We start from the raw sequence: 19,986 nt of genomic DNA, 5'->3' as shown, positions 1-19,986 counted from the left end.
AAATATATTTGGGAGCCACTGAAATACTTATGATTGATTTTGGATTTCTAATTTTTTAATTGTTTTCTTATACTAAATGTAACACGACTTAGAAAAAAAAATAGCAAAACCTTCTATCAAAAAGGAAAGGGCGATTTCTCTGTTCCAGAATATTAAAATATCTTGTGTTTTTTACTGGCATTGCTGAAATTCCTTCCCTTCCTCCAGGTTTCTTCTTCACATAACAACAGCAGTATCAGTTTTATCTTGATGGAAGGGCATATTCTCACAGAGTGCAATTCCATCAGCTTTCTCTGACCAGTGTCAGTTGCCAACTTTGCTCCTCTGTGATTTATATTAGAAGAAAGGCTGAGGTTACCCCCCTATAATCCTCATTCTCCTCACATTGAATTGTTCCCCAGAAGAAGGTCAGACACAAGACTGCTGTAAATTAGCACAGCTCCATTGAAAATTGTGTCACCCCAGCTGAGGGTTTGGCTCAAAAGCGGCAGTTAGAGGAGTGCTTTTGCCTCCATAAAGGCTGAGACTGGCCCAGCCAATATGATGAAGCAAGGCCTAAGAGGGGGGTCACAATCTGTTGTTTTTCTTCTTGGTAATCTTTTAAAATCAAGCATATTCTAATCTTTCCAGCTGGTTTGGAGCAGCCAGGATGAGCCAGCAGGGGGGTGGAGGTGCTGGGCAGTGTCACCCCATGGTGCCTGTGCAGGCCTGGCGCTGGCCCACAGGCCACCAGCTCCACGGCAGCTCCCACACAGCCCGTGCGCCCTCGCCAGCCCTCTGCGCTCTCAGGGAGGAGACTCCTGTGAGCCCACACGGAATAGCCTCTGCCTTCTCTCCGTGCTCGCCTACCTATTGGTAGTAAAGGTGTGTTTAAGCCCTGAAGTCCATTGATAAGTGTCTCCTGCTTCCACATGGATCCGACTGTGTCCTCACCTACATGTGTTTTGCCTGAGGAGTTTCCAAGCTGTCAGCAGACACCTGGTCACACAAACTGTTGACTTAGTGTTGTCTCACTTGAAGGGGCAAAAGATACTCCTATGAAAGGGTTGGAGGAAAGTGGTAAACCTCTTGGATCATTTACACTGCCTGGAGAATTTCCTCAACAGTACATCCACAGCATGATGTTCCCCAGCTCTTCCTTTTTGCCTCTTCCTTCCACCCAAAAATTTTCATACCTTCAGGTAATTGTTTATCTGTATGAATTTTAACAAAGGGGCAGAAGTGCTCAATATTTTTCCCCAGACCACAAGCTGGCTGTGAATGCCAGGTCAGAAAAGTCCTCTCCTGAAGCAGGAGCTGGACAAACTGCCTGGAATATTTTCACATTAGGTATTGTATTTTGAGTAATTTTGCTATCTTTGAAAATATCCAGCCTCTTTTGAACCTTGTCAGATGGGGATAGTGAACAGGGGCACACGTTGATGGCAGAGATGCCCCTTTTTGTACAAAGCATTGTATGGAAACATAAAGTATGTGTCTCCAATCAATAATGCAGGAAAGGCAAAACCCCAGAGCCTGGTGGGCTGCTCAGGTGAGCAGCTGCTCACTGCTGAGGTGTCCCACCTTGGCAAAAGAAGGCCAGAAGATTATACTGGGGAGAAACAGAAATCTTGTGCACACACAGCAGAGAAATGGCAATAATGAGAGAGCCCTGGGATGACTGCACAAGTTTTTGGCTTCCCTCAGGGCCATCAAATGGTGAGTGCAAGCCTCTGGGGCCTTGTACAGCTGAGCTGAGATGAGAGGAATTTTTCAACACCCAAAGCTGGATCAAACCCTTCTTCCTGCCTCCAGTTCATAAAGCTTTTTAACTTTTGAACGGGAGAAAAAGTGATCCCAGATGTACAGCCCTAATTACATACTTAGATGAAATTGGATTAAGGTGGCTGCTGCCTGTCCTTTTCCTCTGAAGATATCTGGGACTGGTGAGGGACTCTGGGTTGCTGATGCTGGGGCACAGACCAGGGGGATCTGATCCAGCACTGCACTCAATAAAAGCTCCACCAAATGCTCCCCTCTGACTCAGGACATGGCTTCTGATCATTAGGGACATTATCTTGATCACAGAAAAGACTCACACTATTTTTCTAAAATTTGCCCTTCTCCCTGATAAGGCTACACGTGGGCATGGAGGGAGGATCTGCAAGAATCCTCCCCCCCAGAAAAAAAACCAACCAGGGAGATGTAACAGTAAGCAGGGCACAATATGCACCACTGCTTTTAATGTGCTTAACACATGTCTAGTTACTCTCATTTCCACTAAATCAGGCCAACACTGTATATCTCTATCATGCCTGCCTCGCACCCATGTGCAGCACATTCCAGCCAGCATACGTGGAAGGCATGGGAACTGTCTTCCCTAGCTGTAGGCAAGTCACTGCTGAGCTGCCCGGGGCTGTGAGGCTGCTGACAGCAGGAGGACGTCAAGCCAGGCACATGGATCTGATGTGGGTCTGAAAAACAGGCAGCATTGGGGTGTCCCTGCCCACTCACAGCCAGATGGCATTAGCAGGGCACAAATCAGTTTGCCCTATGCTCCCTGTCTGAGCAGGATTTTCTCAAAATGAATATTTATGGTGTTTTCATATTTCAGATAAACCCCTCGAGTGTCATTACGTTGTTTGAATTCAAATGAGGCACAACGCCCTACCACAAAAACCCACTCTTGCAAATCTGACCCAGCAGATAGAGGTTTAAAGCTAAACCAGTACAGAGGCTTGAATGACCCTGTGGTCAATGCCAGACCAGCATCTTAATGGACCCCCTATGGAAACATGGGCTGAGGTCCACAGCTTCAGGTAGGTGACTGCAAGGTCAGTAATCACTTGTCAGTTCCTTGAACATAGAAATAACTTCTCCTCTCACCTCCTAGTGACTTGTTTAAATATATATTTATATATTCTATAGCAAAGAAAGGTGACACTTTGGCTCAGAGAAACTATTGGTAGAACTGGATGCCTTGTGATCGCTTCTTAATATTGATTCAGTGTCTGTTTTGAAACTGTTTTAAGCAGATGACTGTAAAAAAAGCCTCATTGGAGAACACTGTTAAAGCAGAAATAAAGACAGAGAGGTGAATAGCTTTATTGAAGCACAATTTAAAGTTCACAGAATTAGGGGTGTTTTTTTTTTTTTTTTGAATGGGTGGAGATCTAGCCTTGCAAACTGCAAAAGTTCATGGAACTTGTAACCTGTAAACAGCTCCAAGTGAGATAAATTCAAGACTTTGAAGGTTGCAGTGCCATCAGACTCATTCCTGTGGCAGCTGTGACTTCAAATAACCTTTTATGACAGGAACAAATATTCTGTTGCATTGAAACTATTTGGCCAGCATAATACGGGACAAAAGATAGTCCTGAGAGCTTGCACATAGCTGGTGGCAATAGAATAGTGATAGAAATTCAAGAGGTTCTGAGTTTCCAGAATTAAACAAAACAGTGCTGGAAGGGACCTTTGGAAATCATTTAGGACAGTGTTTTAAGCTTAGGATCAGGAGAACAACTGCTGATCTGAAAGGCATTACAAGGCGTTTCACAAAACCATTGGGGGAAATAAACCTTCCTCTTCCTGATATTCTCTGGCATCTGAGAAAGTAAGAAAATGCATTGGGCAGTATTACACTAAGCAAACTCTTAAAGGTCAGTCTAATTTGTGTTTGGTTGGAAATGGGAACCACTGTGGCTCATGAACATTTTTCTGGAAGTTTCATTGAACTAAAAGCCACCAATCTAGCTCAGTCTCTTGCCAGACTTTAACACCAGCCCACCCAGTCATTTCCTTTTGACCTTCCCAAGTAACTGTTGTAGCTCCCCTCTGTAAACCGTCTTTGGATTCAACTGCCTGTGAACCAAGGAGCAGAGCCCTGCTCTGATATGACACAGCTTCATAACCTTGGTTCAGGCTCCTGAGGAAGGACTGTGAGAAAGTCTGTAGAGACATAGGAAACGTAAAATACTGATAGAGAAAGCACTGTTGCTCAAGGATTCATAGGAAAAGCACTACCATGAAACATAGGAAACTGTGAAGCATAAAAATACAAACCCCAAACAAACAAACCAGCAAAGAACACTAAACCCCATGGAGGCTTGTGAGGAATGGCAGTGTCCTGTGTAGAGAGTGTTGCTCCTGTCAGTGAAGCCAGGGAAATATAACAACCGAGCAAGGAAGTGAGTTAGTTCCTAGGAGCTGCAGAGACCAATCCAGCCTCTCCTGGTGCCTGCCTGGTCAAACAGGATGCTGGCTGCCTAATCAGGGTGATGGGCACATTGATTTTTAACCTAGTGGTTTATCAAACCCCAGCTATCTCTTCTGTGAGCCGATAAGGGATTGTGCCACACTCCTAAGCTGTGCATATTCTGCTGTGCCCAGAAAGTTGACCTCAAGGAGGGACTGTCATGAAGTGTGGCTGTCATGGGCTGCCATTTGATAGTGGAAGAAGAGGAAGTGACAGGTCTGATGGACTGTGCTCTCACTGGGCATGAAAGTTCAGCATCAGCCCCAGCACCCAGAGTGTGAGCTTTGGGAAGTGGGAAATGTGGTGCCAGTGCTCTGCTCTCCATATGGCTCCCAGCCTCCGTGAGCAGAGCACAGGATAACTGTGAACACCCAGTGGATTTGTCAGAACTTCCCCACCTCAGAGGGGTGCATTGTGAAAATTAATCAGTTTGTGTTTGACTTTTTGGCTTGGCGCTCCCTCAATAACTTCTTCACACACAAACCCACAATAAACTAATTAGGCCTATTTCTTTGACAGGCTGTTAAAGAAGAAAGAGAAGAAGGATGTGTCTAAACTGCTTGAAAGACAATATTGGATATATATGCCAACAAAAGGCATCAGTAGCTCTTTAAATTCCTTCATTCTGAAGCTGTGATGAACAGAAATAGCAAATGAATGGCTTCCAGAAATGATGGGATATAGCTCTTGTTGCTGTTTGGCTTGTGTTCCTCTTTAAGGGATAAGGAAAAATAGAAGAGAGGGAGAACTATGAAAGATGTAGTTTCAAAGAAAGGAAGTAGGTTAAACATATTTTGAAAAAACTTTTTTCATTTTGAAAAGTAGGGAAATACAGACTATGCTCACAGCTCCATTTATGTATATAAATATATATACATGTATATTGTGCAGAACACAAAATATTTCCATCTGGAGCACTGAGTATTGTCTTGCACAAAAGGCTTCTACTTGAGTCATTAATAGTATATTTTATTAAAGGAAAATTGGCTTCAAAAGTGGTTGGGAATTGTGGGAATAAAATTGGGATGAAAGTAATTATCCCCCTACCCTGTCTCTTCCCTTGTGTTCATTTTTCTGTTCCAGACATAGACGACAACAGCAGCTCCTCTGTCTTCTGTTCCTTCCATGTTTGATCTTCTGCCTGCGCTTTCTTCTGCTGGGTCCTGGAGCCCGTAGGAATGAGGGTATTGTGTCCATATTGCATGTGATGACATGTGTTTGAACGAGCACCAGGGCAGCCTGGCAAGAAGAGCATGAAATCCAGCAGGACTGAACAGCAGGCCAGGTCCCTGCTGTGGAGCAGCTTGGACACTTCTTTAAAACCCTTTGGGGATAAAAGAAGCAGGAAGAAAAACAAACCTGCCATGGCACCTGTTTTTTTCTTCTTCCCAGAGGCTTAAGGAGGCCAGGGAAGAAATAGGGTTGAACATGTCAGCCTGGTCAGGGGCTTCAGCACATTAGTGAAAAATAGGATGCAAAGGCATTTCCTGATATGGGAAAGTAACCTGGGAATTCCCACATCAAGATGGGCTGTGCTGAGTACCAGAGAATGGTGGATCCCCCCAAATGTCTTTGCAAAGAAACAGGAAACAACAGATGGCAGTGAGAGTCCTCCTGGGCAAGGCATTTTGTGTTGAGTTTTTGTAGTTCATCTTGGCCACTCTGGCCCCAGAGATGGCCAGCGCAAAGGAACTGAAAAGACACTTCCTTTAGAATTCAAGAAAGTGAGTGCAGTTCTTGGGTGGCAGAATGCCTCTGTGGTTGAATAATTAACTTGGAAAAGCTACAGAATGTTTTGTTTTTAACACAGCCAGCCCCCTTTTGCTTTTAATCAGTACAATGACTTATGGATTGAGGGATCTTTCCAAAATGTCTACCCCATAGATTACTGGTCCTTGCTGAGAGGGCTGGTCATGAATTCTTGATGATGGTGGCTTTCATTTTACCCAAAAAAACATTGTGTGTCATAATTGAGGCAATAATTAATGCTCACTGGCAATGCTGGATACTGGTTTATACAAAAAAACCTATAAACCAATGGAGCATAATGTCATGTGGAAAAGACTATTTGGCTCAGCAAAAAGCTGGGAAGAGAAAAAGGGAGAGACAGAAAAAGGAAGAGTTCAACAGAGACCATGACTCTTACACAAGGCTTAAACTGAGAAGGAAGTGGGAAAACTTACTTTTCCTCTTGTTAAAATAATCCAGTCAGTTAGTATTAGGTCAGGACAAAAGGTCAGGGATCTTCCCATTGTTAAACATTGCAGTTGGAGCACAGTATCATAGCTGGGGGGAATATACAACCAGTATTCCAAGAAAAAAAACAATTCACTCACAAAATTAAGTAACAAACAAACAGAGAGTGTGTTAGTTTAAGTGTCACTGTGGATGTCACAGTCTCTGCTTTAAGGGTTATTTTTATTCACAGCACAGTAGTACTCAAAAGATTATGACCTGATTTCTCTTGCTGCTGTACTGAGGCACAGTCAGAAGTATCCTTTGCTTGAAACAAATGCTCCAGCCGCAGTGTATGAAGAGACCCTCAATCATCTCCCTTTTCCTGGTGGAAAAATTGAGGCAAAAAGGCACCATAGCCCTGATAACAGAAGAAATCTATAGACATTTAGGAATCAAATACCTTGATACCTCACAGATCTGTCTTTGCATGATTTGCCTAGGTTTAAACAGGAAGCCTATGGCAAAGCTGAGAATTGGATCCAGACCCCCTGGATACTCAGCCAGAGCCTTTTCTTAAACCCAGCTTTATATCTATATGCATAAGCCACTGTAAACTGTAAATGAACTCTCATTATGTCAATTAATTTTTGCTTAATTAAACAAATCTTCCACAAACATATGTGAGATGTTAGCTCCTTTTCTGTATGGAAGACAGACAGCTATATGCACAGAGGGATGCGCTGGTGATTGACTTTATCAGGATAATCACTGACCTAAAATACATCAGCCCAGTTCACAAGGGTATTCTGTGCAGCTAGAACTGTGTCCTCTTTTGACTCTCTGTGCATGGAACTGCTTGATAATCCAGTGCAGCCTGAGTAGTTATATGAGATCCTGACTATTGAGCAATATGAGCTGTTTCTCTACAGCATAAAGTAGAAGCTGATAAGATGCAGCAGGCAGTCACTTGCATCCATGTGCCACTTACAGCCAACTGGTGCCTTATCTGCAAAGGAATTTTGCAGTTGTCACCACGCCTGGCGGAATCAGCTGGTTGCCCATGGCCAGATCTGTTGGCCAAACATGACATTGTAACTTAGACAGGGTCTGGAATACCCTATGGATGTAATTCCACTCCAGACCATCCCTTGAACTGGGAAACCATTTCAAGTGTCTATTCCAGGATTTTTTTGTTGTGAAAGTGAATGAGGGTTTGTTTTAGAGGATGCTGGGAGAGACTGACAACTTGAATTTGCTGGTTAGCCTCCCCTTGATGCCCCATTCCTTTAGATGAATGAAGCTTCTCTCTGAATGAATCTTGGATTACATCAGTTACTTGTGATGAGAGTTATGGAAATGCATGTTGGGTTAAAGATCTACTTAAATTATTTATGGGTTATAGCCAATAAAAATGGATTACAACTGCAATCTCTGGTCTGAACATTTATACTTCAAGATTGAGATGAGGACCTAAATCTCTGATTTTATGAAATGAATCAAATTCCCTTATCCAGTCTCCTCTGAACACATGAAGAGAGGGTCAATCAGCCCACAGGAAGGATGAAGCCCTATGCCATAATGTCAAGACTGCTTGTGGTACCTAAAGAAGAAAGTGCATGTTTACTTTGAGAACCACTCACTTAGCTTAATTGAAGCGTTGTTTTCACTGTGATTTACACTCAATAACCATCAGATGAGGATTTGAATCATGAGCAAAAACACATCAGCATCTCATCATCTTGACATGTACTTTTGCACACCAACTTTGCTACAGGAAAAAAAGAATAAAGCCTGCATGTCTCTGTACTCAGCTCATGTGTGGTTATATAGTAAAAAGAACAGAAAACACTCCAGAGCAGAATTCTTCTAAGTGTAGGAATGGGTCTTATGCCAGGACATACATTTAGGGTATTTGTAGGTGCCAAACTGGTGTTGTTTATAAATGTGAAGGCTAGACTCCTTCACATGTGGTGGTAACCATGCTCATCAGCTGGTGAAGGTAAAGCTACAGGTTGAGGATTTGACGTTTTCCCTTGTGTTAGGTACTAAAGAAAGGGAAGAAAAATTCAAACTTCTTATACATTTCATATTGGATTAAAATAGATGTTAGGAACTAATATATTCATCAACAAATAACTATAAATGCTAGAATTTGAGAGAAACTTTCCCAAAGTCTTCATCTGGCTGATTCCATCCTCTCTTCCTTTCTGACCTTTCCCATACTATGTTCAATGAACCTTCCCATTTCTTGGTTTAGAAACATCTTCCCACAATTGTTGCTTTTTTTTAAACTCCAAAATAAAAATGAAGCACTCACTAAAACTTCAGTGTAACTCCTCTTCTCAACTGATTTCAAAGAAAATATTCTGTGCAGATCTCCTTAAATGAACTGTCAACAAAGTATGCTCTGGGCAGCCAGAATTCAGAAAAGTCACCCAGTGTGCTGACTGGGGAGTAGAAAAACAAACCAGGGAGCTGTTCCCCCAAAAGAAGAGGAGATGAACCTTGTCCCACCGGAGCAGCTATGAACACTGAAGGTCCCCCTTCGTGCCTGGCTGAGGAATCCAACCCCTCACCTCGCTAACTTCGCCCTTGGAAAGGTTATCTCGCAATCTGAAATGTTGCATTGCGTGACTTGGATCCATTGTTTATAGAATCGTCTAACCGACTTCATATGTATCTGGTCCAGGGAAACTGATGTTATTAAAACACAACACTGAGACATTGAGCTCTGATAGCAGTTCAACATGAACAAATAAAGCAAGAGTTTTCCCCAAAGTAAAGCAAAGCAAGGATCCCGGCCTTCGTGTGAACCGCAGGGATGAAAGGAGGATGTGATACCATCATCTGAACATTGACCTTTTCACTGTTGTTTCTTTTTCCAGCTCTGAGCCCCAGTCCTGGGTCTCTTCCACTCTCTTTTATCCCCTCAATCCAACTCCTAGCAAACCCCTGGAGCAGGTAAGCAGTGAGCTGAGAACGTTTTTCTCATGTTTTGACTCTTTATTGCTTTTGCAGCCTGGTCAGAGAAATGCCTGGATTTTTAGTTCTGACCTTTAACCCCCAGTATCAATGCTGCTTGCAGAAAGTTCAACAGCTATGAATGAAATGGGCATATAAACTGGTATGTAAAAGCACACACTGCATGGCTGTATTTGTGAAGCACTGCTATCTCATCAGAAACATCCGACTATATGTTTTTCCCATACATTTTGCTAATATTAATATCAGAATTTCTAGATCTCAGGTATGCCTGATTACTATGGAATAAGCTCACTGAAGTCTCTGACAGTCTTGTCATTGGTTACAGAGGCCTCAGATACTGGGTATTGCAAATAACAGAGAAAACTCACTTAAAATATTGTGTGCTCTTATTCTAGAGAAATACTGCCCTGGGAGCTGTACTAGAAAGTGAAGAAAGTTTGATATTCCACAGAGAGGTGCACAACTGATGAGTGAGAACTTTTTGATGACTGAAGAACTTGGTCTGGTAAGATTAATTAACTCACATATATCTAGGAGCTTTCACCCAGAGATCATAGAGCTCTTAGAAACAGAGGGCAAGGGAAAGAATGGAAAGAAGCCAGTTTTGGGATATAATATTTTTTCTAACAATGCACAACAGGAGTAAATCATAGCCTATGTTTTGCCTGCACTGCAGAAGAAATTTCAACAGGAGTAACATGCATCAGGGCACCTAGTAGCCTTGTTTTCATGAAAAAAAACCCACCATATTTGTAGCAAGCACAGGTTTTGCCTCCAAGTCAATATATTATCACTAGACTGTAGAAGAGGGTAGCAAGAAGCTGAGGCTACCGGAGGGAATGGCAGCACTGTTTTCTTTGTGGCAGCTGAACACTGGTACTTGGGACTGCTCTTTATTTATCCCCATACCACTCTAAACCAAACCAAGCATAAACTCAGACTGAAGATAAAATGGAAACTTTCCATGTTGGAGTCCCCTGGGCTGAAGAATGAAGGGAAGAAGAGCCATCCTTCTCTATTTTGAAGTCCATGCATCAATACAGGTGAGATCCAGGGTGTGGGAAGAGCAAGGATAACCCCCACTTTTAAGTGTATTTTGTGCTCAAGAGAGAAGCAGACTAGGATAGGTGAAAACACTTAATTTTTTCTTTTAGGAACAGAAGCCATTCCGAAAGCTCAGCTGACTTCTGTGCTCAAAACCAGATGGATTGTAATGGTAATAAAAGAATTAAATCTTTATCATCTGGCAGCAAAGCCAAGAGAAGAAAAACTAAGCTCAAAGGGTTTGAAAAGGACTCCACATTCCCCATGGAGGAAACAAATGTAAATCTGGCAAGCGGTCACTTGGAGATCCAAGATCTGTGGGTTGAAATGAGGTCTGAGTTATTCAGCCAAGTTTATTGCCAAGCTCAATGGCAATTGTCCTTTTAGTATACAAAAGATTGCAGTCTTGGAATGTCTGGAGGTCTTTCTGCACCACCAAGGGTTATCAGAGCTCACAGAGTGACTACTTTGCAAATTTGTTTGTTGTGTTATGACAATGTTTTAAAGTTTCATGTTGCTGCCTGATGCTCTTGTGAAAGAGATGTCAAGATCTGATATTGGTGACACTGCGAATGCCTTGATCCTATCTGAACATTACTGAGGAAGTTCCACAATCCTATTGGGGCTAAAACAAAAAAATTTCATTATTTCAGTAAATGAAAAGGTATGATGGAAGTGTATGGGATGTGGAAAACCATTAAGTAAAATCAGTATTTTTCTTAAACTCACTGCATCAAGTCTACAACACCTTTATTAAGCAAACCTTCTTAGCTTAAAACATACTGTAATAATTACTTGTGCTCACAGAAACATATGTCCTGGTCTTCAGCTTTCCCTGAACCATTTTGCCTCAATGTTGCTATGCCTTTGTACTTCACCAAAAATATCATCAGGAGGACAGTTCTTGACTCCCCTGGAGGAGAGAATGAGGAATTCCAAATGAAGCTGATTTAGCTGACCAGGTTAGTAGGATTGAAATACACATTTCTTCATGTGCTTACAAAATGTCAGTCCTTCACCATACCATTCATATTTATAACTATTAATGTCTGTTTTCTTGTTCTTGCATTGCATCTATACATTGACGATGTGCTGGGCTGACAGAGCTTTGGGCTGGCCATGCCTGGCTGCTCTGTTATTTGCCTTGGAAATTGCTGCATGAGAGCTGCTGGTTATCCAGTACTGCAAGATTTCTTAATAGAGTCCTACATTCCTGTGGGACTGTGGCAATTTAGAGACTGCAAACAGTTAATCCAGCTCTCATTCACTGCCTGCCCCTGACTGAGAAGTCTCCCAGGAAGAGTATGTATATGCACACAATACAGACTCAGAGCCAAGTACCCACACCATAATCAAATCATGAACACCCTGCCTGTACAATAAAGCTCAGGACAAACAAAAGCATCATTTGAGTCCTATTTCAACCCCCTGAACAAAACAATGGGCTGGCTTCTACTGCTTCAAGGTACTATCACTCTTCTTTTCTTGACCTGTGATTCTGCAGTGAGTCCTTGAATGCATGTGCAGGAAGTCAAGGGAAAACTGATGAAGAGCTCACAGCAAAGGTTAAAGCATTTCTGAAGGTAAGATAATACAAGGACCTCCAGTCTGGCAATAGCTTTGGCTTCACATGCTGGTGAAACAATGGTTCTGTAGATGCTCTTGAAAAGTCAGCACCAGTAATGCTCCAGAGAAAAGGATTACTTCTGTCAAGGTTTCCTGGGCCTCTGGGGAGGAATGTCTGGACACCATCCATGGATGGGCTCTGCTCTTCAATCCTGTGGTGAGGAAGCTCTCTGATATCTCTGCATCCACAGAAAAACCAAACAGAGATTTGGTCAGCCAAAATATTTTTCTTGGATTTTCACTTTGGTTTTGTATCAATGAACTGTGGGAGAACCCTACATTTTCCCGCTGGAGATGCCAAAAGAGGATAGGATGACCATTGTTTCTCCTCAGAGTTCTGGTCTTCAGACCAGAAGAGGCTTTGAAATTAGCCCTTTCTTGGAACTCAAAATGTTGTGACAAAGCCAGAGCTTTCTAAGGGGTGTATGAGTGTGCATGAGTTTCTTCAGAAAATGCCCCCTGAGCTCTTCCCCAGGAAGGCAACTGTTAGGTAAAGAAGGCTGAGGAAGGTACAGAAAGAAGAGCTGGTGCTGCCCCTCCTTTGGCTCATGGGGCAAACCAGTCCTCTCATGTCACCAGCTCCATGTCTTGCATGCTGGGTGGCAGTGGGGACTCAGCAGCAGACAGAAGTCTGCTCCCATCAGCGTTAGGCCCAGAGCTCTGCAGCCACTCAAAGTATTAAATACCCTCCTCAGGCTATTCCATCTGGGCAGAACAGTGGGTGGTGAAGCAAAACCAACAGTTACAATGTTTAAATTACATAACAGACATTTTCAGTGTAAACCAGGGCTCTCCTCCTCACTTCCCCTTACCCTGCACATCTCTTCAAAATTGCTTTTGTCAGTCAAACATTGTTTTTTTTAATATTCATGCTTTTTCCTCTTTGACCTGGTTATCTTGGCGCTCAAGGCCCAACTGCTAGCCAAGCTAACTAAGTTTAATCCATGGATCAATGCACCCTTCCCATGTATCAAGCTTCAGAATAAAAAAAAAAAAAAAGGCACGAGAGAATTGTATTGAATATGCATTTTAAAATATGTATGTTTGAAAATTCTATTTCATTAAACAAAATTAACTCTGAGAAAGAGTTGGTGAGAGGAAGGGCAATTTTTTTTCCTGACAGGTGAAGATGTTACCAAAGTATTTTTGTATATGCTATTGTAGAGATGTGGTGATTGGAGTTGTCCATAAGGAAAGCCTCCTAAAGGTGTTGGCACACTGTTGGCCCAGCATATAATCTTCTATCAGTGCTGTCATCCATCCCATCATCCATGCAGCTTCACCTGACTTATATTCAAGAAGTTATAGAAGCTATATATGTATGCTAAAAATGAGCAGTCATATTGCAACATCATTGCATGGTGGTGACATTTAGCAGGACAAACTAACCAGCAAATTAACTGGTGTGGTTCAAGCTGTGGTGCTGAGATGCCATGTTGTAAATACCTACCATGATACAAGCTGTAGTTTTGCTATTTTCCTCTACTGAGTGCAGGCAAATGAAAGGAGGTTGAGATGAATAACACACCTTGGACTAGCATCAGTCAGTCCTGAGCAGCTGCCCAGTCCCAGTCCTGCACTGTCTGCTTTGTTAGTCACTAGGGAAACCAAGGCAGGAGGTCACTCACCCCAGTGGGGATGTGCAGAGGACACCAGCATTTAAACCTTCCATATTTTGTATAAGATGATTTTTCTGTAAATCAGATCAATATGTTGGATAAGGCACATGTTTCTACTTAGGTCAGGAGTGAATCAATACAATCCATGTTTGAGGAAATGCAAAGACCAGGGTAGAGAGAAACTCAAGAGAGAACAAGAGTGTAAGTGGGCTTGGCTGAGCCTCTTCACAATTGGTTTCACTCATTCAAAGGGCAGTCATGGGTGACCTACCTTGTGCAAGGTGTGGGGTGCTTCAGACTGTGGGCTCTCACAGACCCTCCTGTTGAAAGGGCCTCTGGTTACACCTGCAGGATAAACCAGCCATCAGGCTGCTCTTTTGTGCATCCTGAAAGTAGATGCTTCCCAGCATGCTGTGACTCTGAAACCTCCTGGTGCTTCAGGCAGCCAGAACTGCTTCTGACAGCATCTACTGCTTGTCTGACCACAGCTGAGGAAGTAGAAGCTGTTCTTACTGTGCACAGTTCAGTTATGTAACAACTGAGCTTACATATACAAAAGAAACTTCTGGCAAAACAATGGTTTAATTTGTTGGTTATAAACTTGGAAACCAAGTTACAAAAAGAAACCCCAAAAAACCCACCAAAAAGCTCAAGTGAAAGCAATGAAATTCTGACTAGTAACCTGACTCTTCATTCCTTTTTCTAGCTCTCAAGCAAGGTATGCCAGCTGTAGAAGAACAGGAGTCATTTGGAAAAAACTTATTACCTTTCTGTATCTAACCACGTTGAAGATTTATTTATCCATGCAAACTAGAAGTCTATGTTAATAATACATCCTAAAGGCTATCTTCCTTCCAGTGATGATTTTTAAAGTTAATTTTAGGGGAACTGTTGACCTTATCAATGCTTCACCTACCCCCACTGCAGGAAAAGCTTGCTCTAGGCAGTCCTCCATAGGGCTACCTTCTGTCTTGCCATTCAGCCAGGATGAAACTCTCTGATTTGTCAGTTCCTGCCTGTCTCCAAATGCTCTTCCCAATTCTTCTGTCCAATGGAAAGCAAATACCAAAATGAGCAGGACTGTGGTGATGATTTTGAGACAGATGTTGGGATTAAAGCTTTGCAGAAATGAGGGTAGCAAAGCATAGCCACAAACTGCTTGAGGAAGCTGCAGAACTTCTACTGCTGCAACTTCTATGGAAACAGCTGGATGACTGTCAGGAAAGACATAGAAACAGCCTGCCTTCCCCTGGCATAGGAAGCTGGACTGGATAATCCTTCAAAGCTTCCTCCAGGCTGCATTTTTTCTTTTTATGGCTTACACTTCTGGGCAGTCTCTTTTTTTGTTCTTCCAGTCTTATGTGAAGGCAGTGAATCCAGAAGTGTTTGCCTTAACACTGACAGAATGCATGTGAAAAAAATCCTGTCCTGCCTTATCTGGCAGGAGTACATTACAACATTTTCCTGACTGGTGCAATGCCAGTAAATCAGATATTGTAAGATGCAGCCTTTATGTATCTACCTTATCAAACTCTCAACCTTCAGATCACCATATGATGATCTTCATAAGGCATATGACATAATTATGTGAATGACCTCCAGAATATTTTTCAAAATCACTACCACCCTTCCCTTTTCCTGACTTGCTAGGATAAACCCATGACACAACCATGGCCTTCTCACTGGACACTACCAAAGGACTCCAGCTAGGGAGACTGAATGGTGATCTAAAGCAATCTGTTGTAATTTGAACACCAGCATCAATAATTGAAGCAAATACACATTTACCACATAGTCCAGTATAGCTTTCCTGCCTTCTTATTAATTCATCTGAAAAACCACAAATAAAACAGCCCCAAATCCAAACCTTAAGTAATTTGTAAGAGTTTTCCTGGGTTTCAAGACATGGACAATAAAAAGAGTCCCGCTTGGTTTGAAAATAAAAAGTTTTTCACATGTACTTGTATATATTAACATATGCCTAGGAATGCATATAAAATAAAGTACTGGGAGGAGGTATACAAATGTGTGTAAATAAAAGAAATAGAAAAGGAAGAGTGTGACAGATTATGTGTTTCATGTGCATGCATTTGAATATATGTGCATTCAGGGACACTCACTCCAGAAAGAGCAAGTTAAGAACAAAATACAAAAGTCAAATTTATAAAAAAAAAAAATCACACTTTTAGGGAAATGAACATGTTTATATCAGTGAAACACTAAATACCATACAGTCAGGCAGTCTGTCAAGAAGGAAGTGGTCATCATCCAAATGCTTTAGAAAAGAAACCCAACAGAAAAGTGATGTGTAAATGGAAAATAAATAAATTTAACATAAGACAGTCCTGTTTCCAGACTTGTGTTAATAAAGCAGCTATTAGGTGGAGACATTGTGGTGATGCCTGAGTTGACTTGGTTGGGTTTTTTTCAATTCTTGCAAGACCCTAATCAGTGTTACTTGAAATGATTACACGGGTTTTAAATAGCAAAAAGCAGTAAATTTTAATGACACGTCTGAATGCTGTTCCACTTAATTTCTATATGGAGCAATATTAAACCTTTAATAAATAACCTGTGTCTGAAATGGTCTCCCTCTCCCTTTGACACAGACACACACACAGGCCAGCTCCTAGAAACATCTTTGATGTTTTTGCCATGGAATGGGGAGAGATGGCAGAAGGAAGAACTAAGGTGGGGTATGGATCAGATGAGGACAGCATTCTACAGGAAATAAGTATGTTTCTAATTTTCCCCTTACTTGTCCTTTCCACACCTCCCCGCCTTTTTTTTTCTATAGGAAAATATAGTTTAGGGAGTAGTGAATGAAAATAACATCTCTGTCATGGGCCAGCACAAATCTCATTTTTTGCTAAATCCTGCTTTTTAGCAACTAAAAGCCAAGATAAGTGGTGCTTGAGTTATTGTCAGCCTGGGGTGCAGGATCCAGACAGCACGTTCTGGGACATAAATAAATGAGGGCTTTCACTTCAGACAGATATGCAAGCTGAGAGTTTTCCATTCCTTTGGGTCCAGGCATAGCTAGATGACTTTAATAAATGGCACAGAGAAGATGTGGACAAAGACACAAAAGGTGTGATCATGATACAGTCCCATGACATTATTCATGTCTGCCCGTGTTCCCACCTCTGAGTAACTTCCCAAGGATAGTCCTCCCTTGAAGCCCCTTCCTTGTGATATTTTCTTATTCAGGTGCTGGCAACTCACCTTGCTCCCCATGTGGCACAACCAGCCCCTGGATGAGAAGGGACTGATCCCTCCTGGCACAGATTGTATAAGTGACTACCCCAGCCCCAAGCATTCCTCCTCCCGCTTCACTTCTCTCCAAGTTTTGGCCTCCACCATCCCAGTCAGCCTTGTCCCCAGTGCTTTCTGATTGGAAGATTCTTGGAGCAGGGAGCAGGGCAGTTTAGCTCTGCACTAGGCACTGTGCCATGCAACGTGCTGTTTTGCTGCCCTACAAATGTTTTTTCTTTATGAACAGTGGCAGACTGTCCACAAAAGACTTGGATGTAGATTAAAATCATCTACTTCTTTAAACACACCAGAAATAACTTGCAGAGAGAGTCAAATATTGTAATCAATCAACCCAGTCTGGAAAATCATAGGAAGCAAGGGAGGGAAAAAGGAACTGCGGGAGAAATTTGGAGGACAGAAGCAAGGATGCAAAGCCTCAAGTGGGTGGCTATTTGAAAGCCGAAGGCTGTAAGTGGGAAATCCTAGATAAACAGAAGGGTGTATTTATACCTTCCTCCAAGCTGGCTGACACAGGTGCTCACCAGACATGGGGTACCTGGGTGGGCTGATCGTGGGGCCACACTGTTGCAGGGGAGGCACACCACTGCAGGGAACATTGCATGCCATCTGCAAGGTGTGTATTTGGAATGTGCTGCCAGTCCGCTGGGTACAAACATCAAGAGCTCATTTGAACCTTGATAGTTCACTTGGGGAAATAATAGACCTTTTTATTTTTTTCCCTAACATTGATACTATTCCCCCACGCACACAGCTTGATTCCTTACCTGGGCCTTCCACATCTGCAAGGCTTTTGTTATTAATACCATAAATCATGGTTAGTAATAAACAGCAGAGAAGATCTGAGAAGTGGGAGGCCAATTTCCCCACCAAGGTGGAAGCCCCAGAGTTTTGGTTCCTTCTCTTGCCTAGCAGTAGTTGCCTCCAGCTCCAGCTGCACAGGGGCTCTGTGTGTGTGGCAGCATCCTCCAGCTCCTGTGCGTCCCCGCCAGGCCTGACTGTCACTCGGGAATGAAGCTGTCACTGCAGAAAAAGCCTTTGACTGTTCTTGTTGGCACCCTGGGGGTGCTCCATGCTTACCAACCTCCCATCACACTATGGAGAGACGGGCCTTTTTTGAGCTCTGCGTGTGTTCAGCACAGAGAAAAATGTTTCCACTTACTTTTCCCCCTCCTCTCTTTGGAATATGAGGCACACACTTGTCATGCTTAAAGGAGTGGATTTATGGTTGACTCTGTCTCTTATCTCCCCACAGAGCTCACTGGAGCTGCTCACCAGATGGGACAGTATTACAAGCTTCATCATATAAAGCCCAGTTCAGCCTACAGCCCAGATGTTCTTTGTTCCCAGAAATATTCCTTCCCAACAGTAAGTAAAAGGGAACTGGTGCTGGTATTAAGTCCCCGCTCCTTCTGTTTGCATCGCCTGTTTATGGGTTACACCCCAAGTTCCAGACAGCACACTTCCCTCCCCAAAAGCCACTGATCAAACCTGATGTTGGGGCTCTGGGACCTGAGCAATGCTGGAAGATACGGGCGGAGATGGAGGAAGGATCCAGCAAGTCCCTCATGGACTACCATTGCTGACTACTCCTAATGTGAAGGGTGCCTTTCTCTTTCAAGCACAGATATGGGTCCCTTTTTTCAGACCAAACTGAAGGTGCAAAACAAAGCTCTCTTCACCCATGTTTCAGAGAGGATGATGTAGGATCTTTCTAATGGGAGATTCTGGTTAATAAAACCACAGCTCTCATATAAGTCCACCAGTGGCAGCAGTGTAAAATCTATTCTTCTGACAGAGCATGCATTTGCTGCAACATCTCCAGGACACTCTCTGCACAACAGGGTCGGAGGCCATACTGATAAAAAACATCAGTTCCCTCTCTGAGTGAATCCAACTGCTCATGGGAGCTGGTTTTCCCACTGCTAACCTTCTGGTGGGACCCAGGGATCTTGCTGCAGCAGATATTGAATGATGATGTTGCTGCCTGGGTCAGTAGGGATGCTCTTGGGAGCTTGCGGGATGGCCTGGCTCGGCTGCCAGCAGCATCTCTGCTCAGGCACAGCCCCACAGCTGCCCCTGCATAGCTGCACAGCGATGGGGCCGGGCTGCCTCGGGCCCTGCCCGGCGCTGGTGGCCGTGGAGAGCTGGCCTTGCCTCGTCACGCTGCGTCCAAAGCGGGCAGGAACGTCCTGAGGCAGCGGATCATCCCCCTGATAAAGACTTCATATTTATGCAGCTTTCCCTGTGCCCTGAACTTTGCCTGTGTCTCTGGCAAAAGGGCAGTTACCTCAGGTCAGAGCACTGCCTCGAGCCAGCGCAGGGAATCAGCTTTCAATTTCAGCAGCGACTTTCCTTCCCTTTTTTCTCTTATCCCCCCAGCCATCACAGAATAATTCCCATCCCTATTAGCTTACCCCCCTCCCCCTTCCTTTCCCTTCCCCTTTGAAATCCTCCCGCCTGTCCCCAGGACAGGGCAGGGGGAGGCGAGAGGCGGCGGGAGAATTCCTCCAGATATTACACAAAAGCCTCATGTATCCCCAGTGTCAACCCCAGAGGGCGGCTGAGTAATTTAATTAAGGCAAAGGAGCTTTTGTTTTACTTGCTTTCTTTTTTGATTTTCTCAAGTTTAAGACAAGAAAGAAAAGAAAGAGGGAGAGAAATGTTAGCCCTCAGAGGAGGCGCAGCGATTCAAGCTTTCCTGTCTCTGCTCAGTCTCTTATTGAGGAGAGACCATGGGCCTGTCACCCAGAGTCCGTGGGGCTCCCCAGCCTTGGATGGGTCCCCTCCCGCGGTGGTGATTTAAGGGACTGGCATATTCCAAGAATTAGTGTGTATTCTTCTGCAAACACATTCATGCCATTCCCTCCATCTACCCCACACCGCTCTTTGTCCTCCTTGGTATCCGTTCCTTTGTGCCTGTGTCTCATCCTCTGCAACTGCCCCTTCCTGCCTCTTCCTTTTCCTGTGCACCCTGCCTGTCCCCTCTCTCTGTCCTTTCCTGCTCTCCCTTCTCCTGTGCTCTCG

At 43.4% G+C, this 19,986-nt stretch overlaps 1 long non-coding RNA gene across 11 annotated transcripts; it reads left to right on the top strand.

The window, feature by feature from the left end:
* Window positions 1–283: 283 nt before the first annotated feature.
* LOC135303282 (uncharacterized) lies at window positions 284–15,975 on the top strand. 11 transcript variants are annotated; one of them, XR_010364739.1, is made up of 8 exons: window positions 728–864; window positions 2,594–2,798; window positions 5,318–5,958; window positions 9,793–10,440; window positions 10,552–10,613; window positions 11,271–11,403; window positions 11,946–12,024; window positions 14,393–15,975. It is a non-coding gene; the product is annotated as an uncharacterized LOC135303282 (long non-coding RNA). The 11 variants fall into 11 exon arrangements; XR_010364738.1 differs by having other exon boundaries at window positions 11,249–11,403; XR_010364733.1 differs by having other exon boundaries at window positions 9,793–9,902; window positions 10,552–11,403.
* The last annotated feature ends 4,011 nt before the right edge of the window (window positions 15,976–19,986 follow it).

The sequence above is a fragment of the Passer domesticus genome, chromosome 6 (genome assembly GCF_036417665.1).
Source record: "Passer domesticus isolate bPasDom1 chromosome 6, bPasDom1.hap1, whole genome shotgun sequence".
Lineage (NCBI taxonomy): Eukaryota > Metazoa > Chordata > Aves > Passeriformes > Passeridae > Passer > Passer domesticus.
Note: the sequence above shows the minus strand (reverse complement) of the source record. Positions and strands in the feature narration are given on the sequence as shown.